This window comes from Lissotriton vulgaris, chromosome 6 (genome assembly GCF_964263255.1).
Source record: "Lissotriton vulgaris chromosome 6, aLisVul1.2, whole genome shotgun sequence".
Classification (NCBI taxonomy): domain Eukaryota; kingdom Metazoa; phylum Chordata; class Amphibia; order Caudata; family Salamandridae; genus Lissotriton; species Lissotriton vulgaris.
Window position 1 is genome coordinate 1,785,568,591 of NC_141694.1, and position 21,341 is coordinate 1,785,589,931.

A 21,341-nucleotide genomic window follows, 5' to 3' on the forward strand; every position below is an offset into this window, starting at 1 on the left:
ACTTTCCTTTCCTCTTTCATCATGTACAAGGGACTCCAGAACCACCAGCCTACAAGCACCCAGGACTCTTTTCTCGCCCTTTCCCACTTGTGAATGCTTTGGTGAACTTATGAGTAAAGACAACAGCGGTCCTATGCAAGGAGGGATATAGTCAAAAGGTAAATATAGACACAATGGAAACTATATTGTAAATTGACTTGCCCAGCCGGGCAGAGGTCTAATATTTAATTCAGAACCACAATATTAGGAGATACCTTCAACAATTTCTTGGAGATGGGCACAAGCCTGTGCCCAGACGTTTACAAATTGTCATGGTTAGCGGAGTGGATAGAAGGTAGAGAAAGGTTTTTAGGCAAAAGCTATTGTTTTCTGTGCATATAGCAATAACAGAATTCACATTTACACCATTACTTGAAATATAGTAACAGATACACAACAGAGTATATGGTGTAGAAGTTGTCGATGGCGTTTCGATCCCATTACATAGTTACAGGGATCATCATCTTGACTGAGTAAAGCCTAATCATTCCTAGCCATGATAGCCTAAAGGAAAGGGGGGAGAAAAATAAGGATGTTTGTCCAAGAGAGAACACATTTTAGTTATCGCTACACACTTACATTTGTAATTTAAACATAAGTGACATTCAGTGTTGCCTTAAGGGCCTATAACAAGGCTTTGTGCACGAGAAGTGAAGTAAAAGAATTTTAAAACTTTGCTTTAAAGCTAATGCATTCATTCAACGTCCGTGTTTTTTTCTTATTGTGCCTGACGGGGAATAATGACCTTCATACTGCTGTGTGCCTAGTTGGTGCCCAGGCCGTGTGCTAAACACCAGAGTTTTGGCGAGATCCTGCAGTAGTGATGGGTGCGTGTCCTAAGGCGTGCATAACATGCATGTAACGCACAGGGACTTCTACTTCGGCGAAGAAAGAGCGGCACGTGCTCGGTACTAAAGAAGTAACTAGGTTGTCGGTGAGAAGTGAGGGGTCGCGATCGCCTACCAAGCAATCTACAAGTTTACCGCATTGGGCGAGGCGCACACAGTGGGTGCCGGCCGGTGGCAGGGAGTAGGGGGCAGTCGTTATCTGCAAAGGGACCGGAGGGTCTATAAGTAATCAATTAGTTCTGAAAACAGGAATCAAAAATTGGGCGCTGGCTAAATAACTCACCCGCGGAGGAACCGGATAGTCCCAATTTAAACGGGCAGCTTAAATGGTGATTACGTTTCTGGCAGGGTTGGGTTTCAGGCAGGTATGCCACGGAGATCAATCTCCTAAACTTACGAGAGGGAACATTAACAAGGTAATGGGAGTCCAGGACGTTCGTGGTCAAGCGCCTAAGAAAAGAGCTTACCCCGTGGAGTGGTTGAGGTGCCAACAATGGGCTGATTCCTCACGAGCCTAAGGGAATCAAACAAGGGGGAATTTAGGCTTAGTAAGCAAAGGGGTACAAAATGCCTCAAGGGATTGGAGAGGGGGGTGGTGGGTAGCCATGCGCTTACCTTAACAGACGACTGCAAGTGCTTCCCGGGCCGGTGCACAGGCGAGCAACCAGGAAGTAAATTTATATCTTGGTGATTGGAGGGAACGGTCACATGATGGGAGTGGCGATAGGGGATGCACACTGATTGGGAAGGGCAGTCACATGGTCAAAATGAAAATAAAAGAAGGACATGGGGGCGGCCATGATGGGTGGGAAGGGCAGTCACATGGTCAAAATAAAAATAAAAGAAGGACATGGGGGCGGCCATGAAGGGTTCCTAGGATTACAGTGAAAGTGAATAAAGTGAGAGTGTGATAGCATAACGTGACGCTAAAACCAGTGAAGGACAATTTAAACATGCACAGTTCAAAGTTCCACATATTCGACTTAGCAATTCATTATTCAGAGCCCGCCTAGCACAATCTATGCAAGGTTAGTCCAAACCTCCTGCTGATTGAGTCCGGAAATCAAGCTATTAGTCCTTAAAATCCATTTTAGTTCTTCCTTGTTGAGAAGCTTAGACAAATCTCCCCCTCTGGATGGGAGAATGATTTGGCTGATCACAGTCCATCTTAAATCATTCTCGGTGTGTCCTTTGTCAATAAAATGTTCAACAAGAGGGGCTTTTTCAGTTTTGCATCTGATCCTACTGCGATGTTGCGAAATTCTCAGTTTAATCTTTTGCTTGGTCTGTCCCACGTAGATCAAATTGCATGGGCACAAGATGGCATATACCAGGTTACAGCTGTTACAATTGGTAAAAGTGCGCAAAACATTTTTCACCTCACCAAAGGTAAATTCTTTAGATTCAATACACAAATCACAAACCACACAGTTGCCACATTTAGAGTGTCCCCTAAGAGGGGGAAGTTCCCATAAGTCTCTGAGGGTGTTCGCCTGTTTGGGCGAGGGGAGGGCAGCCCTTACCAGATGGTCTTTGAGATTTTTGCTTCTCTTAAAAGCAAACATGGGAGGGTCAAAGTTTAAGTCCCCAGAATTAAGGATGTGCCAGTTTTTTTTGATACTCTTGCTAATGTTATTGGATACTGCAGAGAAAGTAGTGACACATACTAGTTGGTCCGATTGCTTTTTTTCTTTTGGTTCCAAGAGGGATTCACACGGGCAGTACCACGCCCTTTTCATAGCGTTTTTGACTAGCCGATGTGGATAACCTCTGAATCTTAGTTTGTCTGCGAGTACGTTCGATTCCCTAAAATAGTCCGTCTTGAGAAAACAATTGCGTCTCAGACGTAAAAATTGGGAATAGGGTAAGCTATCTTTCAGGGCTCGCGGGCGACAGCTACTGTTACTCAGTAAAGTGTTCCTTTCCGTAGGTTTACGGAATAGGGATGTAAACAATACGCCGTCACTGTGTTGTATACAGAGATCCAGGAAAGGGATGCTAGTTTTACTGTGGGTTAAGGTGAACGTTAGACCATTACAATTATTGTTAAGCCAATGTTGGAATAATGGCAGGGCTTCAACAGGGCCTTTCCAGATCATAAAGACATCGTCTTTATAACGTTTCCATTGTACCAATCCATGGTGGAATGGGTTCGTGGCTGGTAAGATGATGTCACATTCAAGCCAGTCCATGTAAAGAATGGCCAAGGTCGGTGCAAAAATTGCGCCCATCGAAGTTCCCTTCACCTGCTGATAGTATTCACCATCAAACATGAAGAAGTTCTGAGTTAAGCAAATTTCAAGTAATTGAATGATGAAAAGGGTAGGTACAGTGTATGGGCGTGGTCGGGTATTGAGAATTCTTTCCATGGTTAGTAGGGCTTCTGTTTGAGGAATGTTGGTGTACAACGATTCAACATCAAGAGTACAGAGAGTTTCAGTAGTTGGGTCGAATGGATGGTTCTCGATTAAGTTGATCGTATACATACTGTCACGCACATAGCATACTGTACAAGGCACAAAGTCTTTCAAAAATGGTTCACATAATGTCCCAGGGGCTCCAACACAGAACCACAGCCAGAGACTATGGGGCGGCCGGGGGGGTCCTCCAACCGTTTATGAATCTTTGGGAGGGTATAAATGACCGGAATACGGGGATGATCCACATTTAAGAAATTTAGTTCATGTTTGCTGAGGAATCCGGTTTCAAAAGCCTCAGTCGTTACCTTTCTAATCAGGGTTTGTAGTTCTCTCGTGGGGTTGGTGTTGATATCAATGTCTTTTTCCTCAAAAACTCAGCGTAAAGATCAAATACAGAGCTAATTTGAGAATAAATTATCAATTGTAGGCATCCACTTCTTTATTGCAAGATTGTCTGTTTTATGTGGCAAAAAGGCGCCTTCTACTACCTACAGCGGAACCATTTTCCTTGCTGGCAAGCTGACACCCCTTGCTTTTGTGCTCTGGCTATGTGCTTTCATTTGGGTACTTAAGGTCACCTAAACATAAAAAGTGTCACTCCAGTGTCACTTGCCCTCCTACAGTACCCAGAGAATGATTACAGTTGGAAGTCATACTCACCATCAGTGATCAGAATTGGTCTATTTTAGGCTGTTTCTTCATATTTTGTTTGTGTTTATTGGTGTGCTAATGCTCATGTTCTTCAGGTTGTATTATCTACAGAAATATTTTCTGACATTCTTTTTGTTTCCTAAATATAGATAACAAAAAACGGTGTCCATCGGGTCTATACTTTAACATATAGATATAAACAACTGCAAAGGGTTGATGTTTCTTTAAACAATATTTAGGATATTTATGCCAGATGGATTTCTGACAATGATATTCTAGTAACAACCCATTCATGTTAATATATGTGGATGGGTTTTCTCCTAGCGATGGTGTTTGGGTCATGGCTTGGCTGCACACCTGTCCAAGAAGGGGGTGTGACGGTGGCTAAAAAAGCAGGCCTTGCGCTAGACAGCGTTGTAGCCACTTTACAATTTTTATTCAATAAGTAAGTAATAATAACTGCAATGGGGTGATTTTTCTGTAGACAATATTGAGGACAGGATATTTATGCCAGTTAATACTCTGACAATGATATTCTGCTACCAGACCATTCATGCCCATATATGTTGATGGCTTTTCTCCTAGTGATGGACTTTGGATCATGGCTGTACAACACCTGCCCAAGAAGGGGTTGTGGCGGTGGCTAATACAGCAGGGCTTGAATCCAGTGATGTGGAGAGCCTGGGACTCACGTCTGAGCATACCCAGTCCACTCTGTCCATCAACTGTGTTTTTTGCAATTTTCCCCCGAGTGGGCTGGATATGCTCAGACGTGAGTCCCAGGCTCTCCACATCACTGGAGTCAAGCTATCTAGGCTGAAGAAGGCTGATAGCCAGAAACCGGTCCTTGGATGCTTGATTCCGGTTTAGGAAAGGCATGGCTCGGTATTTCGGGCAGGACTGTTCCCATGAGGCACAGGGTCAAGGCTGATTTGCATATAGCCATTGTCTGACCTAGGGTGGTGTGGAGTGCAAAAAAACGATGGATTTAGGCCCAGATCTTTGTACTGGGGTGAATGTAAGACATTGTTCTGCATTCTGTCCATCAAATGTGTTTTTTGCAATTTTCACCCCGAGTGGGCTGGGTATGCTCAGACGTGAGTCCCAGGCTCTCCGCATCACTGGAGTCAAGCTATCCAGGCTGAAGAAGGCTGATAGCCAGAAACCGGTCCTTGGATGCTTGATTCCGGTCTAGGAAAGACATGGCTTGGTAGTTCGGGCTGGACTGTTCCCATGAGACACAGGGTGAAGGCTGATTTGCATATAGCCATTGTCTGACCTAGGGTGTTGTGGAGTGCAATAAAACGATGGATTTAGGCCCAGATATTTGTACTGGGGTGAATGTAAGACATTGTTCTGCATTCTGTCCATCAACTGTGTTTTTTGCATATGTCATCAGCAGAAAACACATGGTTCATTGTCACACTCCCTGACTGTCAAACACAAGTAGGACCGTCACACATGCCCCTCCTCTACCCACCTCATACCTGCAACACTCTACACCAGTGTGAAACACACAGAATGGTGCAAATGACGTGCTGTGAGTTCACTGACAACCAATCACACTCCCTGGGGTGCATCCACAAACATCACACTTACACTCACACTCAGGGATGCCTGAACCAATGCAGATACAAAAACAATAGCCAAACACAAAGATCACAGACAACATACACTGAAGTCCAACAAGCCCACATATTGGCAGCCAAACAGTGGAAAGGCACTGTGACCCTAGACAGAACAGGAATACACAACATTGTCACTCAGGGACAATGCACAGACACCATACCTCAACATAAACAAGAAGTGCATCCTCAAAAACCAACCATGAACACTAACTGGGATCAATAAGACAATCAGCTAACACAGACAGAGACACCACACCACTCATGAAGTGGACAAGGTGCCATATTGTACCACAAGCATGGACATGCACAATCCTGACAAATGACAGGTCAAAAAGAGGACAAACCACCAATGGGCACTCAAAACATACCCAGCAACAAGAATCTACCTTGCTTCATGAGACAGACACACAAGTAATGCACATCACACTCGCAACACATATCTGAATGTATCACACAGCAACAACTACTTACACACAACGTCATGCAAATAGAACATCACACACACATAGCATCTGTCAGTAGAAAGAGTCAACACAGGTCAAACAATGCATACATCCACAACAAAAACACAACAGATGCACATACCAATCCATCACATTGCAAACTCACCTAGACACCACAGGGATGCACAACAGGCAATTACAAGGCAACATACACTGACAACACAGCTTGCACACTAAGCAGTGCGTGCGCACCATTCAAATCAGTGGCACACATCTGAGTGCCACACCATGTGCTCCCACAACACAAATCATTACAGTACACAAAGGACATCACACTCAGGAAGGGGTAGCAGTACCTCAGCAAACACACATACAGTTTACCCATTACCCACAGATGCACAACCCTGGAACACCCAGGTGCAAACAACATGGCCAGAGGACTGTGCTGCCCAAAAATTTGCACTGCACATGAGCAACTATGACAACAAACCAGTACAAGAAAATAACACATAACTAATTGGGAAACTGTCCTGAGTGGCACATTGATCCTGTACACAGATCAGCCTCACACAGCATAGTGTCACACTATGAAGTGGTGGGGAGGCTCACACACTGACAAGCCATGGGGTGGAAGACATGAGATTGAAGTGGTGTGTACTTCAGTAGTATACAGGTGAGGAGTGTAGTACACAAACACATAGAGGAGTTACTCACAATGTGTAGGCATCGGAAGCACATATAGGGGATGGCAGGACTCACATACCACAACCCATACTGGAGCAACAAATGGGTCAAATGACAGCAATGCATGATAAAACTCAAAAATAATGTCAGTGTGGCTGAGCCAGTCTTCACAGTGTGCACAAACAGTAACAAGACACATGGCTGATCAACAAAAGGTATCCCACATGAGTGCAAGGACACACTGCACAGTGCTCAAACTACAATTTCTACATGTGCCCAAAATCTGAAGCACATGGCAGACAATTGAAACAAACAGGCACTCATCTCCTGTATCATACAGTTGTGCAGTTGGCATTGCAGGGGCACACATACATAAACACTACTGACAAAGTCACCCCTTCACACTTTATGACCCTCAAGTGCACACATTCAAATGTACCCATGTGACTAGGAAGACAGGCGATCACAAGATGACCATACATCAACACCGCTGTTCACACATCAAGTAAGATAACACAGATATGATGGACCGTGGCCAGCCAGTAAGTAATTCTGTGGATAGAGTTCACCTATGTTGTGGTATTGCATCATAACATGACATGTGTACAATTTAGCAAACATGATCATATGATGAGTATGATAATAGTAGATCATCACAAACACCCATCATTGCACCGTCAAGCCTCAGAATGAAGAAGAACTAAATGGCCTCTCACCACTGGCAAACCCTGAAAAAGTAAAAGAAGCAATTGGCAATGTTAGTCTGGCATACCGAGTATTTGTCATATGCAACCATACCCATACAGGAAACACTTTTAATTAGCAAGGACACTGACAAAGTAGACAGCAGGAGTAACTGTCTTTATTACATATCACCAAGATAGGCATCAACAGTAGACAACAGCAAGGCCAGTGGCAGTTCATAGTTCAAAGGAGGAATGAATGACACCATACACTGCCATGGTAAGCAACACAGCTGGGGGGATAACAATGGGCAGTCCAGGCACAGCTGTGGGATAGATAGGTTTGGGAGGGGGACTTTGCCTCACACTTGGCTGTCAGTCGAAGTGGGAGGTGGCTGATTGTCACGGCCAGTTGGAGAACTGGACCTGGGAGAAAGAGGACCAGCTAAGGTAAAAGCATCAGTGGCTTTGGGAGTCAGAGGGCTGCTTGGTCGGGTGGCATGGCGGAGACATGGTGCCGTGAGACACAGTGTGTGAGGGTGAATGTGAAGGGCTGCCTGTACCCCTTCATGGGGATTTGATAGCCTAGAACTTTATTGGTTGGAGTGGGAAGTGGGGCAGGCACAACAGGCACACTCCCCACCAAAGGTGCAACAGGTACAGGTGGAGGCCCTGCCTCTGGGGATCTGCTGGATCTTGTGGTATGCTTGGCCTGGCCTTGCCTTTTCACCCCCAACCCCTGCACACCAGGTGAAACACCCTCAGTACCCTCCTGTCCCAGCTTTACAGGGGTATGGGTGGGAGTTGAGGTTGCAGGTGAAACTGCCTTAGAGGGCTCTCTCTGTGGACTCTTAGCAGGCATCAACTTCACAGCAGGCTCTGCAAGTTTTTGTCTGCGTTTAGGAGCTGCTTTTGGCACATGAGTGTCCTTGGATGGGGCTGATTTTGAGGCATGTGAGCCATATGCCTGCTTCTTGGCTTGATGCCCCTGAGTGTCACCTGAAGGGCTTTTGCCTTTGCGCTCCTGTGTGACTTTTTTTTGTTTGGGGGATGGTGCCTGCACTCTGGGCCACTTGGGGGGCTGCTGTTGTGTGCTGCATGTGGAGTACCTGGAGCTTGAGGGCTATGGTGTGTGGTCACTCTTTTCAGATGTTGCCACTGGCAGGGGGGTTACCAAAGGGACTGGAGCTGGACTCTGAGCCTGTGACAGCTGAATGGCTGCCCTCAGTGTGGAGGACAAAGACTGGACAGTTCTGTGTAGCCCACCCACATCAGAATGAATGCCCTCCATTAAGGCAACTACCTGTGCCAACGTCTTATCATGGTCCTGGAAGGCATTCAGAGTAGATTGACCAAAACACAGCTGGCGCAAAAGGTCCACAGCCTCAACACTTAGGGCAGCAGGGGAGACAGGGGCAGGAGCAGTGGTGCCTGGGGTGGAAGGACACTCTTCCATTCTTACTGCTGTGAGCACGTGCAGCACTTGTGGAAGTAGCTGGGAGGGTGGACACTCGATGATGTGGGGTGGAAAAGGAGTCAGATTTCCCACTCCCTGTGCCCGCCAACATCGAGGAGTCACCGCTGGAATCATATGACGTTGAGGTTGGTGTTTCTTGGCATGATTCTTTAAGGGCACTCCTGTCCCCCGCCGAGGCTCTGGTAACATCAGTGTCAGTGAGATCATGTGTAGCAGTTGTGCCAGAAGCTTCACCACTGGTGTCCAACCCCTGTCCTTGTGTGCCCTAGGTAGATGAAACAAGAGACAGAGATGTAGGTTCAGTTTAGTACCAAAATCAAAAGATGCATGGTAACATCCATACTTGGCATTAATCACATGTGATGTTCACACAGCCAAATAGCTTACCCACGCCTCAATGTAACCTGACATACAGATTCCTGTAAGCACTCCTAAGTGCCTGTAGGTAAAAAAGATGTACATCTCAACATGTTGTCACAGTCACATATGGAGTCACTTTAAGGGGACAACACAGATACAGACTCCAAAATGTCCTTTTGCAATGGCCATAAGCTCCTGCTATCCACCAGGTTGTGCTTTGAAGCACAACTACAGTTGCACATTAGTGTCAGATGTGTAGTTCACATCATTTTGAGGTCTGGCACTGCACACATCGATGAGAGCACACTAAGATGAGGCACACTGCCGTTCAGTGCCCAGTGATGTCTATGACTCCCCTAATGCAGCAGACGCCATAAGGCTGCATCTCGGCATGCAATGTCAAAGGCCAATACATTAAACACATGAGAAAGTATGTGTAGCATAAATGAATGACAGCTGCACTCAACGCAGAGGCCACGTACAAGCCATAGCATCACACTAGAAACATCACAGAGCATTGCACTGGCTCAGGGTTGGGATGCATGTAGTCACTCACACAAATTCACACTTTGCAGAATACTCACCCCTAACTTGCTGGTGCTTGGCCTTCAAATGTCCATCCAGCTCTGGGTGTGTCACTGCCAAGAAGCGGGCCATTAGTGGTGTTATGTTCCTGAACACCAACCTGCCAGTCCGAGATAGCAGCTCAGCGACATCTCTGACACGTTTTTGCTCAGCCGGCAGCTGTCATCCCACCTCTTGTGACAGTGTGTGTGCCGTCAGTTGGAGATGCCCAGAGCCCACACCTTGTGTGAAATGGCCCTCCATAAGGCCTTACTCTGGTGGACTTTAAGCTGCAGGCATGGGAGACAAGAGGAGGAAATATCAGTAACACTGGATTATGTACCACTATGTCTCAGTACAGGAGCATGCACAAACTAAGTATAGCTTTTCAGATATATTTAGCAGAAGCAATACAGCAGGACACATAGTACATTAGCATAAGACGATCGTACCTAAATGCATGCTGGTATGAGAATGGACACAGTACCTGCCCATCTCATGCACAAGCAGAATGCCAGCATAGAAAGCAATGTGAAGAAGGCCTACGTCTGCAATGCAGTTTGCGAGTGAGCAAGACATACATTACATTGTAAAAGATGTTTCAGGGCAGAATCACATTGTCCAACAATGCACACCCCTCAATGTCCTTGACTTGTGAATGGCTACCTGTGTCTTGTAGGTCACATTTAGGAACATGATCTTACATTCTCACAACATTCTCACAAGGTCTGTCTTGTGCAATCCACAGGCCTAATCTAGCTCATTGAGGAAAAGGGTGGCAGACAACACATACGTCTCACTCTGCCCATTCAGTGATGGGTCCCTGTCAAATTGGGCAGTAACTGTGCAGGCCAGGGAGGCTCACACTGAGGTTAAACGTGGGCCATCAGAACAGTCACATGCATGTACAATATGAGAGGGCAAACAGTGCCTACAAGCGAGTCAGTACACATAATGAAAAGAATGGAAGTTGGATGTTTCTGAAGTACAACAATCTGCTGTGTCATATGGGAATTTTCACCAAGAGTGTCACCCTCAGTCATTTCACTCGTGTGCATACTGCTCACAGATCCATGGTGGCAATACAAAGTAAAACACACTTCCATCAGTGCCCTCTGTACAAAAAGTCTTTGTAATGTCAAAAATGAGCATGCAAAAACCTCATGGACTCAAACATCCATTAGCACAGGCAATGTCTGTGCTCACTTCCACTTTCCAAACTAGCAGTGTCACTGTATATCTGCAAAAACACTGCATGTTCCTCCCATCCTGAGATGCACCCCGGGAAATGTGTAAAATAGGCAACAAACACCATTTTCCTGAAGTCAGCGTGCTAGGCAGTGTATCACACAAACCCACACTCTCAGGCACATACTGCAGCAGATAGACTTCATATGTGCACTCCCTGCACTCTCCTACTTTCACTCTGAAACACTTACCATTACATCAGGAGCACCATATAGTAGTAGTAGTAAGCTTTATTCGATAAAAATCATATCATAAAAGCATTTCATACATTTTTAAAAACATTAAAATAGCAGTCATCAGCATAAGAACATTTCATAGCAGCATATTAGATGTGAAGGCTCAGTCACTGGATTAACAGTTTCCTTGCAGTCCTAAGACGCCAAGCCCAGCCCAAAAATGTTGCCATGCAGGTAGAAAAGAAAGGTCTAGCGTCTGTACGTAAAATACGCAGTGCTTCTAGATGAGAACGAGTTCCCAAACACCTGCAGAGGGGCTTCAACCACCTACGTCTCGGGGCAGCATAAACATTGCACTCAAACAGCATGTGAGACACTGACTCTATCCTTAGGTCACAAAAAGGGCAGTAAGGTACAGTTTGGGCCGGCGGTTTCCAGGTGGACGTAAACTCGCATAATGGGAGCACCCCCACCCTAAACTTGATGTACAATGATCTGTCCCATGAGCTCTGGATAATATCCAAATAAGGTTCCCTGGACGGTGACTCTTTAATCGACAAGAACAGAGATACAGATTTGCAATGGGTTGTACTGCAAACCCTCTCACTGTCTACCCATGCCCAATAGACCTTTTTGAGCTGTTGTTTCAGGGGTGCAGATTTATTAGCCCAAGCCTCTCCTAATCCTAATTTATGCAACAACTTCTTGACTTCTCTGAGCCAGATGATTTTATGCGAGCCCGGCAGTGACATAATGTCATATAGCCTTACATACTGTGAGAGCACCTCGTCCACCAGGACCTCCAACTCCTCTGTGGTGAAGGGACGGACCCTGATGTTCTCAGTTCTCGCCATCATTGGGTCAAGGAGACAGAAACAGCAGCAGTTGGTGGTGAAGAGTGTCAGTCAGCAGTGTCTGGAAGCAGTGGGAATGTGTGGCTCTCTCCCAGACATATATAGCCCCCTGGGGTTGTTTCAGTGGTACTCACCTGCTGCAATTGGTGTTCCAGGTCAACTTTTTTCAAATGCGAACAATGACCGGCCCCACGGTCGCAGAGTACACCTACCGCAATTTTAAAAAATGCATTTGTCTACCGCGATTGCGGTTCCCATTGGCTGTAATAGCATGGGCATTGGCGGTGACACACAGCAGTGGCCAGGCGATCGCTACCGTGATCATGCATCTTTCAATTGCATCCAATGACCGGCCCGCGGTAGCGGAGCACGCCTACCGTGATTTTCAAAAGTGCATTTATCTACCTTGATTGCTGTTCCCATTGGCTGTAAAGGCATGGACATTGGCGGTGCCACACCGCCGGGCCCATGCAATCGCTACCGTGATTTGGCCACTTGACATTGGCCGTGAGTGTGGTAGCGTGGCAAACCAACCACCATTTTCCAACGTGTTTATCACTACTGCTTTCTCTACTGTTTTTACCCTTCGCTATCCAACAATTTCCCTACTGTTGCGCTCACTGGAGTGGGAATAGTAATTTTTACTCCTCCGCTATCCAACAATTTCCCTACTGTTGCACTCACTGGAGTGGGAATAGTAATTTTTGCCCCTACGCTATCCAACACTTTCCCTACTGTTCATTATAGTTTTTTTAATGTACATTACATCTAAGTATTTTCTAAGTTAATTTTAATATTTAATTTATTTAACATTTTTTTTTGTATACAAAAACCAATATATTTTACATCGATATTTTTTACATCTATATTATTTTTTCTATACTTTAGTCATTTACATAATAAAGATAGGATGGCAATATTTTGACTATCAATATTTTTGCATCAATATTTGTGTAGGTAGATATTTTTGTAGTCGATGTTATGTCAGTGATTTCAAATCTATAATGAACTTTTCCACAAAGCTGTATATCAGTAGACATAGACTGCGGAAGCCGTTTTTATAATTATTTTCAACCAAATTAAGCTACCTGCTTTGTGATACCAAATATCTACTGAAGGTAAGCTGCTCCCGTAATGCAAGTCTGGCTCAAGAACCACATTCAAATACAACATGATGCTGGCTTAGACTCTTTTCTATTATATGCTGACAGACTCCAGGTATTTCTTTAATTAGGCTTCTACATTTGGTGGAGAATGCAGCTCCAGAATCCCTGACTTCTGATGCAACTGGGCTGCTGCCTTCACTCTCGTCCGGAGGTCTGATGTTTGACAATGACGTTTTCCCGCCTTCTAAGTCTCTCTCTCCCTCCGTTCTGGGGCTGAATCCCTTCGCCAGCCATGAGTAGTTGTCTCAGCTCCGGCTGCTCTTGCTCCATGCTTCCCCAGGTTACTCTCCTCACATACTAATGGACTGTGTCACTCTTATAGTGCTTCTTTGGTACTTTGGCCTTGTCTCCCTCTTTGTGGCTCTTTTATGCCCAGCTGCTAAATGGCTGTTTTCACAGCTATCTTTGTCTCTTTCATTTGTCTGGTGTTTGTGTCTTTGGTGATATATTTTTGGGTAAGTCACCATTCTGTTGAGTACTGCACTGTTTGAATTTAGGCTCCTGCTTGAACATAGATCTTCCTCTTTTTCTCTACCGCTCTTTCTACTATGGTTGATGCCGGGTGACCGGTATCCAGTCTTGGATTGCAGGGCCCATTGGTTTTAACTTCCTATGTTGTTCTCTCCGACTATGCTGCCTGACCAGTGAGTGCTCTTCTCACTGGTGTGCATCTAAATTTGGATTTTAGTTGCTGATCTGTCGCCTTCACCCCTGGAGATGTTTGTGAAAACATTTTCTTGCCAGCAGTAACTCCCTGACACTAAGGGGCCGATTCCGATCTTGGCCGGAAGGGCTACAAATCCGAGCGAGTCTGTTTCGTAGAGCTGATTTCTGACCGACTCCTACCATTTTCTGACTGACTCCTACTGCTGTACGAGCGAGTAAGTACGATGCATGTGAAGCCCCGGGCTACGACCGACTGGTACCCATCAGCGAAGCCTTCTGAGAGACTCAAAGATGGCCGACGCGTATAGCACAATGGGTTCTTATTACCGAGTGACCAAGTACGATGCGGGCGTCGAGCAGCCAGATTGAGTCGGAGCAGCCAGATTGAGTCGGAGCATCCAATTCAAAAAAGCTACGGGAAGCGGACTTCAGGGGCCCAAAGTTGGTCCCCCTTTACCCTGGGCCCTACAACTCGGTCACGGGGGAAGTCAAGGGTCTCTCCTACACATAAGTGCACGGTGCGGGTGGGACCGGGGTGTCACCACAATGGGGGGTGCACTTCTCCGAGACGTGCATTTTTCTCAATGGGAGCCTATGTATGCACCATACAACAGGCTTCCATTGACTTCAATGGGGCTCTGAGCGAACCGAGTCCGTCAGGGCTGCATCGCATCATACTTAGCCGCTCGGAGCCAGCAGCCTGAGTCGTTCGGAAAGCTCTACGGGTGCAAGTCAGCCATAGGGCTTTCCGAGCAAGATCGTAATCGTCCCCTAAGTAGTGATTCTGTGTCAGTGTGTCAAGGAGGGTGAATTTCTGCAGTTCCCTCTCTTGTCCACAGAGACTCCTCAGCTGGTGGGGTTGAACTCTTTAGCCCGTAAGTACCACAGAGGGCGGTGGGCATTGCCTGAGGGGACACCAATAGGTGAGTACTGAGAGAGACACCTGCTCCCCAGAGTAGGGTTGTAGCAAGTATATCTCCATGTTTTAGAGTTGTAGCAGATTCTGCGTTCCAATTCAAGGGTGGTAGTGGAAGTTGCTCCTCTTGGTTGGCACAAGTATTGAGTACCAGAACAATATCATGGCGGTGGTACCATCTTTTATTGCAACAGGTAGATAGGCGCCAGTTGATAATTTGCGATTTTTCAGATGTTGCTGCAGGCTGCACATTTTAGTGTCGCCAGTGGACGCTCTTCTCTGGGACACTGCCTCCTGCTGGTCACCGGGGGAGGACTCCAGATGTGACTAGGTGTCCACCTACTCACAACAAGGAGGGGATTTGTATTGCATTCTTTGCATTGTATTGTACTACTGTTATTTTGATGTGCTATGTCATGATTACGGGTTGATGTACTGTTATTTTGTTGACTTGTTTTTCAATTGTTACAGAGGGTTTTAGATCTCTTGAGACTTTACTGTGTCTGGGTATTACTGATTCACCCTGACTGCCACTTTACAGGCTGCTATATCTCATATGATTGACTACCCCCTGCTGTCACTAAAATACATGACACACCGTTGATGGACTGGCTGTTAGACCTTCTGACCATTATCTTGTACTGCACGTTACCCTCCGCGTGTTTAATACCTTCTTATCAGACTTGAATTCCCTATTATTCCTTACCTGTTTCCACTATTATTATTTTTGGATAGGTTGGGAGTACGTCACTCAGCTACAGCGTACAATACCACAGAGTGCTGCTGCCCAAGGACTGAATTCCTCTTTTGTATTTTATGTGGATGCCTGTACTCTTGCCTTTGGTCTCTTGCTCAATTTGCCACTGGATTCAAGCTATCCTGGTTGATGAGGCGTGTTAACCCACAACTCGACCCAGGATGCTTGTTAATGGTCCAGAGAAGACCTGGCTTGGCAGTTGGGCTCGACTGTTCCCATGAGGCACAGGGTCAAGACTGGTTTGCATATAGCTGGGTCTGAACTGAGGTGGCAAAGTGAGCTAAAGAACGATGAGGGATACCACCCAGATCTGTGACTGTTGAGTGTCTGAAAAGTTTCAGCACTCAGTCCATCATCTCCTAGCATTTGCTCTATGCACAGTTCACCATTCCTGCACTGAACTTCTGAATGCCTGTCCCATGGCCAAGTCTGCGGGATCTCAATTTTTGTCCAGCTACACCATTTGCCTTTTCGGGGTACCACAGACGAAAGCAATGGAATAGAAATACTACCTTCCTTCCTACTTTCCTTTCATTTTTCATCCTTTCCAAGGGACTCCAGGGTCACCGGGCTACCAGCACCCAGGACTCTTCTCTCTCCCTTTCCCACTTGTGACTGCTTTCTTGAAATAATAGTGATTGCATTCTGTATTGAATGACGGACGGATTCCTCTGCTTTGCAAACGCTGCAGGCTGGCTGAAAATGTATGGTACTGTTCGCCCTTCCTATTGTGTCTCCTGGCATAAACACAACTAGCAACCTTCAGTTTCACTGTGTTCCATATACATGAACTGTTGGTAAAGCAAATAAAGCTAACCAAATGAGACAGGCACACCATGGGTAATCCCCTGAGCAAGAATGACCTAAATAGTTGCCAGCCAACTCCACCAAAGGACTCCTCTGCACACACATAGGCCAAGGCCACAACTCTATTCTTTTTTTTGCAAGAAGGTCATGCACAGACTGCCAAATGACAGGACTTACAGTTTTCTTTAAACGGGACCTCCGACTAGAACAAGCTGTCATATGAAAAGCAGATGTTGACTTTGAAATGAAATAAAATAAGGCCCACTGAGTGAGGGTCGATTTGGTCTGACTTTGCCGTTGAAGCAATACTCAGGGGTCAAGTTACCACAATTGAAACACAGTTCTCAAGCCATTGGGCGCCTCCATATCCATGAGCACAATGACAACAGCAACATTAGGCAATTAAGGATATATAATAAACAATATGTCATACCACAATGTTGTTTTGATTCTGAAACCATTGATTGTAGCTATGCAATTACAGAGGACGCTTTGCTCTTGTACAAAACAGATAGGTCAGGAAATATTTTATAAGATGTAGTTGCAATATGGCAAATCTTGAATGTGGATGTGTTCTCCACCGCATTGGTGTCCCAGCGCTAACACTTATTGCAAGGGGATGTCCAATGATTTGCATCTTGCCTTGTGCGTTCTCCTAGTTGCAGGGAGAGCTTATGCAGTGTTGAACTGCTTAGAAATACCTCCATAATCACAAGATGATTGTGAGGAAAAAAAACTTTAAAAATGTGACAACTGCCAGTGCCTGTAAAGATTCAAGAGAATTCTGAAATATTGTGAAAGTCACTTTCTTTAGATACACCAAAGCACCTTATTGGAAGTACATCAGTGCCGGTTTATGAGTTTCACGTTTTAGTAGTATTAGTAGTTCATCCATGTTTGTGTTTAACAACAATGGGGTTTTCATCTAAGATACTAAACTTGTTTTCAGCCTACAGGCGGTTTCTGCTGTTGAGGCTGGTCCATCTGGCAAAGCTCAGTGCAACTGGATAAAAGCCGAAACTAAGACAATGCCATCAGCAACAAAAACAGCCAGAGTGTAGCGGCAACGCTTTCACAAATACTTTAGTCAGAAAGAAATCTCCTCACATGCCAGCCTGAAAGGTGTCCAAAAAAAAAATTAATAGTTTGGGAATCATAGATGAAATCTGCAATGAGTTCCTCCAGCAATAGCACAATGGCACAGGCTCACAGGACATATTTATACCTAAGAGTACCTAGGAGTATACACGTTTTTTACTCTAATTGCATGGTAGTTTGACCCACTGAAAGAGAACAGATGTCTAGTTTGAGAGCTTGGGAAGAGTATGAGTGACTTTCATGTGGCAATCTCTTCACAACCTTTCACGTTTTTGGAGCCAAGAGGCAGAGACAGTTAAGGGTGATGGGCACTTCCTGTTGGCAGTTTTGGCTTATACAAGAAAACATGGATGAAGCAGGCTATGGTTTCACTAATACGAGTGCATGCTCTTTATGACAGAAAGTTGGAGGCAGTGCATAACGCTACAAAGGAATAAAACACATGTAAGCAACACATGGCAGAGAGGTAACATTACCCTTTGAACTATGCCAGCTGCTGTTTTGAGAGGTAAAATAATAATCCTCCCACAAATCCTTATAGGTTGGTTCAAAAACTCTTAACCAACTTGACATTGGTCCAAGGTGTACCCCAGCATTTGCAAAGTTCAGCTGAGGAGGACTGACGATGCCTCCTGTTTGGCATCCTTCTTCATCCAACACTGCCAGCAGGTGCTCTGGTTGGCTTCTTTTGGTATTTAGGGAGCCTTTCAGATGCCCTAAGAAAGTTACACAAACTTAAGGGCATGCTGAGAAAGAAAGCCGGTGATGAGAGGCATTGACCATGGTTGATGCCTCCGCAGCCACCTCTTGTGTACTCGTGAGGTGTTCTTCCAGTCTGCACATTATGCTGGACAGCACACAGACATACTGTATCCAGGCTCCTGGAAGAAGCCTGATTTTCATTAGGGTTGGTGGCTACTCAAGCACACTTGTCAAACTCTTAACTCACAATGTGGGTGAATTCAAGCTTTTTTAAAAGGGTGATCTAATTAAGGTGGATGGAGAATGAAATCTTTTTTGAAGAGTGATATACGTTTGATAAGAAAGTGACCTAATTAATGTAGATACAGGTATTTTGTTGTTTATCATTCAGATGAAAGGAGGGTGACACTCATCAAATAGGAGTGCGGTCACATGCTTGTGAAAGAGAGACTGTAGAATTTACAGCAATTATTACTCGTTTTACTGTCTGAGGGTTATTTGCTTATTCCACTAATGAATGATGGTGGTTCAGGATCCATTAATATGTTCTACCTCTTTTAACTTTCTTTGTTGTGTAGCCCACCGAAGTGCATCAGCACAGTCATGGCTATTTATTGGGGGGACCCTGTGTGGAGCTTTTTGATTTCAAATATGTTCATTATTTTGTTGTGTTTTTCAATGACAGTCTGGCAATGCCAAATATGCATACACTTTTTGATATCAATGCTAATATAAATGCAAATGTCTTTTTCGTCAAAAACTCAGGGTAAAGATAAAATACAGAGCTAATTTGATACCAAATTATCAATTGTAGGCCTCCACTTCTGTATTGCAAGATTCTCTGTGTCATGTGGTCAACAGGTGTCTTCTTGCAGCTACTGCAGTACCATTTCCTTGCTAGCAAGCTGGCACCCCTTGCTTTTGTGCTCCAGCTATGTGTTGTCTTTTGGGTACTTAAGGTCACCTAAATATAAACTGTGTCACGTTCCTTCCTACAGTACCTAGATAACTCTAACAGTTGGATGTCATACTCACCATTTGTGATCAGGATTGGTCTATTTGAGGCGGTTTCTTTGTATTTGTTTCTGTTTATTGATGCCCTAATGCTCATGTTCTTCTGGTTGTATATCATAGTATTATCTACTGAAATATTGTCTGACATCTATTTTCCTAAATATAGATAACGAAAAACTGTGTCCATCAGGTCTATATTTTAATATATAGATTCAAATAACTGCAACTGGGTGATGTTTTTATAGACAATATTTAGGATATTTATGACAATTATATTCTGGTAACAAACCATTCATGTTCATATATGTTGAATGGTTTTCTGCTAGCGATGGAGTGGCATGGCTTCACAACACCTGTCCCACATGGGGTATGACGGTGGTTAAAAGTGTAGGCCTTGGACTAGACGGTGTTGTGGCAACATTACAATTTTAATTAAATAAATGGAATATAATAAGTGCAATGGGGAGATTTTTCTGTAGACAATATTAAGAACAGGATGTTTATGCCAGTTGATACTCCGGCAATGATATTCTGGTACAAGACCTTTCAGGTCCAAATATGTTGATGGGATTTCTCCTAGTGATGGAGTTTGTGTTGTAGCTGTACAACACCTGTCCCAGTTACAAGGAGACGTTATGCAGTGTTGAACTGCTTAGAAATACCATCATAATCACAAGATCATTGTTAGGGATAAAACCTGAAAGGATTTGCCCAGTGCTTGTAAAGATTCAAGAGTCTTCTGAAATATTGTGATTGTCACTTTCTTTAGAAAGGCCAAAGCACCTTATTGGAAGTACATCAGTGCTGATTTATGAGTTTCACGTTTTAGCAGTATTAACAGTTCATCTCTACAAGAGAAATACGGTAACTGTTTAGGTTTGAGCGCACTGCAGGTAAAGGTGTGTAACAGCACTAAATAGTAAATATGGTGCTCCAGATGAAACAAGTAGGTTACCACGTCAAGATCAATGAGCTAAAAATAGCTCAAACAAAGCAAATAATATCATCGAGCAACTCAAAGTTCACAAAAGTTCTTTTTTCAATTGAATAGTTTAAGTTTATTCTTGACAAATTCCAATTTGCATCTTCATTGAAATTGTTCTTCTGAATTCAAACCAAAAGCAGCCAACACGTGTTTCGTCTGGTCACAGTTTTACCAAAGACTTCCTCAGGGCTGCAACCCAAACAAAATATAATAAACATTTTAATATGGTTTTTACTGCTCTTAACCTCTAATTATTCAAGGGGTTAATATAATAGTTGTAGTCATAGGGGGTACATCCCTCTTACATCTGTGTGCTAGAAAGTAGAAATATAAGTCATAGTATTCTGCTTAGCAACAAGTTGTAGCTTGAGTCACCACAGTGTAATATTAGTATAATGTGATATAGATTGCCTTCACCTTTTTGTTTATTCTAATCAGTTGCATTTTAGGTGAATGAGTTAGTGTAGAGTTGACGTTGCGACCATACTATAGGACTTCATACCTATAATCCTCCACGATGTTTCATTCCAAATTTCAGATAAATTCCATGTTCTCATAGCACTGTAATCTGTGAAAGTTATCATAATAAGTACTGGCTTAGTATCTCTGATAAATAAAAGGATAATTTGTCGATAGCACTGTAATCTGTAAATATACTTCTTTTAGGGTTTAACAATAATATTAGAAACCGTAATACTATCCCATATGTTTAAATCTATTTAGAACGTCAGGTAGCTGGTTACAATACTAGGTTATCGGGATTTTCACCTCTAAGTAGTAGCCTCGTACTTAGAGTCGTATATTTCCGTGTCAGGTTGACAATAGTATTGGAAATCGTAATGTTCAGGTGTTGTTATCCGTCACCTAGAAGAATGCGAGAACCCTAGTTGAGATGCTATCCCATATGTTTAAATCTGTTTAAAACGTTTGGTAACTGGTTGCAGTACTAGGTTATCGGGATTCTCACCTCTAAATTGTAGCCTCGTACTTAGAATCGTATATTTCCGTGTCAGGTTGACAATAGTATTAGAAGCCGTAATGTTCAGGTGTCATTTTCCGTCACCTAGAAAAATGCGAGAACCCAAGTTGAGATGCTATCCCAAATGTTAACTATATTAACGCACTGCATAGCAGGTTGCAATATTAAATTATCGG